The sequence below is a fragment of the Pongo abelii genome, chromosome X (assembly GCF_028885655.2).
Source record: "Pongo abelii isolate AG06213 chromosome X, NHGRI_mPonAbe1-v2.0_pri, whole genome shotgun sequence".
NCBI classification, from domain to species: Eukaryota; Metazoa; Chordata; class Mammalia; order Primates; family Hominidae; genus Pongo; species Pongo abelii.
Window position 1 is genome coordinate 30842874 of NC_072008.2, and position 5567 is coordinate 30848440.

General features: G+C 41.9%; 1 pseudogene; it reads left to right on the forward strand.

The window, feature by feature from the left end:
• The first annotated feature begins 2746 nt into the window (after positions 1–2746).
• LOC100938873 (ferritin light chain-like) lies at positions 2747–3555 on the forward strand (annotated as a pseudogene).
• The last annotated feature ends 2012 nt before the right edge of the window (positions 3556–5567 follow it).

Below are 5567 nucleotides of genomic sequence, written 5' to 3' on the forward strand. Positions count from 1 at the left end.
GTCAGAAGCCAGAACCCCTTTCTCCCAAAGCCAGCCATAAAACCTAAAATTATTACTCTAACTTTCTCCCTGCCTTTCTGTGTAGAAACTGGCCATGAAGACAAACTATCTGATCTACCTTGTTTGACTGTCATGAGACCCCCTACTCCAGAGAGGGACCTGTCCCATACCCAGAAGGAAGGAATGCATGCTCAGAGGCCAAGAAGAATCTAGACAGACAGGCCTTACTTGGTTTCCCCACATTTTTTGTCTAATCATATTTTCATATTTCTACACAGCTATCTGTACTTTGTTGAACCTTAGCAGAAAGATAGACAGTTTCTCCTGTATCTTTGAGTTTTCATTGTGAATGCTCTCACATTCATGTAAAATTATGATCAAATAAATTTGTATCTGTCTTTTGTCGGTGATTTTCAGCAAACCTTCAGAGGGTGAAGGGAATGTTTTCCCTTGGTCCCTACAGTGTGCAAGTTATAGACAATTGCCAATGAAGATATTGCCTTTCTTTGTTGTGCATTTCACAACCAGATTATGTAACTTTTTCAGGGTATGTCATCAGCAGCAGCAACGTATTTAAATAACATGCTAAGTACACAAGGATACTTGGCTTTTTACTTAGTGTGATTTGAAGTGGACTTTGTTGCTTCCTGTCTTTCCTCTTAGTGGGTAGAATGAAAGGAGAAGAGAGAAAGAGGCAGGGGGTGACAGGAATGTTCTTATAGGTCTGCTTGGAGAAAGGCATGAACGTGCTCCCTATTCATCCCCCCAACCCAACACCCACGCCCACATTACATAAGCAGCTCCATTCAGATGAAAGAAGCTCATTATATTGCCTTGAAAATGACACAATAATTGTGTGTCTCTCAGCTGCCTTTCCCTGTATTTACATCCCCAAAGCCATGCAAAATTTCCACTCCTAATCCAACCCCAAACTCTCCTCACCCTGCATTCATTCTTTTGATACCATTTCCTTAAGAACCAACCATTGTGGAGGTTGTCACCTAGGTCGAAACCAGGTTAAAAATATATTATACTGAAGAGAAAGCACTTCTCAAGCAGCAAGTAAATATTTGCTGAGGGCCTATTATGAGGCCATACCTTTACTTAATGCCAGGTAGACCAAATACAGGAAGTGCCCTCCTAAACAGGAGACTAACCCTGTCCTTTGACAACAATGAGGGATTCTCCTACGTGAACAGCCACCTCAGCCTTAAGTTTTGCCCATCCCTCCAAGATACAACAAGCCAGAATTTTGTCTCTACCTTAAAGAGTAAAATTTCTGGACTTAGAAGTTCAAAGATTTGCACTTAAGTTCGGGCTCAGTTCCCTAATAACACATATCAACTCTCTATGTATGTCACTCTTGTTCATTAGTAATCGCCTTCATTTTGATTCATATTAGCTTCACTTCGGATGATAATTTTTTTTCTGATGTTCTCAAATTCTGGGTTGGGTACTATTAATGCCATGAAATCAGGAGGGAAGATTAAGTTTAGGAGAGAAATATATAATTGGTCATGAAAATGTGCATTTGAGATCTTAGAAAAGAATTGATATTCCTGAACAGTACGATTTTATGTAATTATAGAAGCAATTCTTCTATTATCCTCAAATTAGCTTCTATTACTAAATTTTGCATAGGGTTTCTATTATAAGCCAAATTGTATTCTCGTTTCTTTTTCCATGTAAACTGCCAGGTCAATTTTGTGTATGTGTATCTGTGTGACATGCACACAGTAAGTGTTGCTAACTCAAAATTTTTGTCAATAAAGAGTTGATGAGGAGAAATGTGTTATAGCAGGGGATCTGGGAGATGGTAAAACTGTCTCAGGAGGTGTGCCAAGAACAGAGTACTTGGTCTGCATAAGAAGAAGACCCCTCTCTATCTGCAAAGACTATAGTTGTATCAGTAAATGAAGGACTCTGTAAAAGAGCAAAAGCACTGGCCGGGAGTGGTGGCTCATGCCTGTAATGTCAGCACATTGGGATGCCAAGGGGGTGGATCACCTGAGGTCAGGAGTTCGAGACCAGTCTGGCCAACATGGTGAAACCCTGTCTCTACTAGAAATACAAAAACTAGCCGGGCGTGTTGGTGAGCGCCTGTAATCCCAGCTACTCAGGAGGCTGAGGCAGGAGAATCGCTTGAACCTGGGAGGCAGAGGTTGCAGTGAGCCGAGATCACGCACCACTGCACTCCAGCCTGGGCGACAGAGCAAAACTCCCGTCTCAAAAAATTAAAAACAAACAAACAAAACAAAAGGAAAAAAGAGCAAAAGCACTGATGCAGAAGCAGGGGCAGCAAACACACCTCAAAATAAAGAAGGGAAAGAGGTAAAGGAATTAAGCAGTTAGGAATCTTATTGCTTCTCAGGTTTAATTCAGGTACTAAACTAACATAGCAAGTTTTCCTTCAGGTTACAGTAAACTGAAGTACTGTCAAGGGGGTATTATAAAGAAGCCACATCTGTCCTTTCCAGATAAGTTACTAGCATTCCAGCTCCTCTGGAATTGGGAACATCCCTGTATAGTCCCAGAAGTGGCCACTGTTCTCAGGTCCTGGGATAGGCAAAATAGTGATACCCCCAAAATGTCCATGCTCGAATCCCTGGAATCTGTGAATATGTATCCTTCCATGGCAACAGGGAATTAAGGCTGCAAGTTGAGTTAAGGTTGCTAATCAGATGACCTTACGATACGAAAATTATCCTGAATTGCGGCTCGGCGGTCCCACGGATCTGTCTCTTGCTTCAACAGTGTTTGGACGGAACAGTTCCGGGGACTCTTTCTTCCAGCCTCCGACCGCTCTCCTATTTCCTCTCCACTTGCAACCTCCGGGACCATCTTCTTGGCCATCTCCTGCTTCTGGGACCTGCCAGCACCGTTTTTGTGGTTAGCTCCTTCTTGCCGACCAACCATGAGCTCCCAGATTCGTCAGAATTATTCCACTGACGTGGACGCAGCCGTCAACAGCCTGGTCAATTTGTACCTGCAGGCCTCCTACACCTACCTCTCTCTGGGCTTCCATTTCGACCACGATGATGTGGCTTTGGAAGGCGTGAGCCACTTCTTCCGCGAATTGGCCGAGGAAAAGTGCGAGGGCTACGAGCGTCTCCTGAAGATGCAAAACCAGCGTGGCAGCCGTGCTCTCTTCCAGGACATCAAGAAGCCAGCTGAAGATGAGTGGGGTAAAACCCCGGACGCCATGAAAGCCGCCATGGCCCTGGAGAAAAAACTGAATCAGGCTGTTTTGGATCTTCATGCCCTGGGTTCTGCTTGCACGGACCCCCGTCTCTGTGACTTCCTGGAGAGTCACTTCCTAGATGAGTAAGTGAAGTTCATCAAGAAGATGGGTGACCACCTGACCAACCTCCACAGGCTGGCCGGCCCGGAGGCTGGGCTGGGCGAGTAACTCTTCGAAAGGCTCACTCTCAAGCACGACTAAGAGCTTTCTGAGCCCTGCGACTTCTGAAGGGCCCCTTGCAAAGTAACAGGGCTTCTGCCTAAGCCTCTCCCTCCAGCCACTAGGCAGCTTTCTTAACTACACTAACAAGCCTTGGATCAAATGGAAATAAAGCTTTTTGATGCAAAAAAGGAAAATTATCCTGAATTACCTTGTTGGCCCAATGTAATTACAAGGGGCCTCCTCAAAAGTGCAAGAAGGAGAGTGTCAGAATGATATCATGTGAAAAAGACTAGACTATCCATTATTGACTTTGAAAATGGCCTGAACCAAGGAATGAATGCAGATACCTCTTCTGAAGAGGAAGAGGCAAGAAAATGAATTACCCCTTAGAGCTTCCAGAAAGGAATGCAGCCTTGCCAACACCTTGATTTTAGCTCAGTGAGATCCATTTTGGACTTCTGACCTCAGACCTGTAAGATAATAAATGTGTGTTGTGTTAATCCACTAAATTGGTGGCAACTTGTTACAGCAGCTATAGGAAACTAAACAGGCCTCATATGACCTCTTAGTGATATTTTAATTTTTTTTTTTTTACTTCATTAGATTTTTGTAAGTTGTTCATTATGCATAAAGGAAATGTAGTTTTCTGTTTTTCCTCATCTGAAGTTATAACAGTTATTCTTCCCCAGGTTGTTTTTAATGAAAAATTTTACTTTGCAACTTGCTTTCTTCACTTACTATTCCACAGACATTTTCCAGGTCAATTCACAAGGATATAACTCAATATAAAAGTTAAAATACTTATTCTTTTAAGCAAAGAAATACAAAGAAGAAAATATACAGAGAAGTCTGAAGTTGAACGCAGAAACAAAGGGAAAACAAAAAACAAAAACAAATAATTGGCGCATGACTCCACAGCCCACATAAACTCTGTTGGCAATTTTTAAATATCAGTAATACATGTTACTGGGCAGAAAATCCATACTGTACATATTGATACAAAAGTTTAAGTGGAAGCTTTCCTCTTTTCCTTCCTCCACATTCCTGTCTCCAAAGATAACTGTTCAAAGTTACTTATGTTTCCTTCTAGAATTCTTACACACACACACACACACACACAGATGTGCGATGGTTTGAACGTTTGTCTCTCCAAAGCTCATGTTGAAATTTTATTGCCATTGTAATGATATTAAGAGATGGGTTCCTTAAGAAGTGATTAGGCCATGAGGGCTCTACCTTCATGGGTGGGATTGATGTCATTTTAAAGATTGAGTTCAGGCTGCGCTCAGTGGCTCATACCTGTAATCTTAGCACTTTGGGAGGCCGAGGCGGGTGGATCACTTGAGGTCAGGAGTTCGAGAACAGACTGGACAACATGGTAAAACTCCGTCTCTACTGAAAATACAAAAATTAGCCAGGCGTCCTGGCACATGGCCTTACCATGGACATTTTTATTACTTTAGTTATCAAGAAATTATCTCACTTCCAAAAATGATCTAAGATCGATGATTCCATTTTTTTCTAGCTTTGTTTTTAGATGGCTTTTTAAATAGTTAACACTTTAACTAACTTGAAATACATTTTGGATGTAATAAAAATATTATTGTAAATTTATTTTTCTCCATATTCATATCTATTTTCCTTAATACATTTATTAGTGATTCATTTTTATTACTTAATGTCTGATTTACCATATATTGATATATCTTAAAATGTTTTTAGAGCACTTTTTGTACCTATTCGACTTCATCATTCTATTTTCTCTACTTAGGATAGTACCAAAAAATCATGAGGATTTTTAAAAAGTTTGGCAGAGTAAATCTTTTCTTTTTTCTTTTTTTTTTTTTTTTTTGAGATGGAGTCTCACTCTGTCACCCAGTCTGGAGTGCAGTGGCGTGATCTCGGCTCACTGCAAGCTCCACCTCCCGGGTTCAAGCTATTCTCCTGCTTCAGCCTCCTGAGTAGCTGAGACTACAGGCGCCCGCCACCACACCCGGCTAATTTTTTGTATTTTTTAGTAGATACGGGGTTTCACCGTGTTAGCCAGGATGGTCTCGATCTCCTGACCTCGTGATCTGCCCGCCTCAGCCTCCCAAAGTGCTGGGATTACAGGCGTGAGCCACCGCGCCTGGCCTTGGCAGGGTAAATCTTACACTATCTTTTT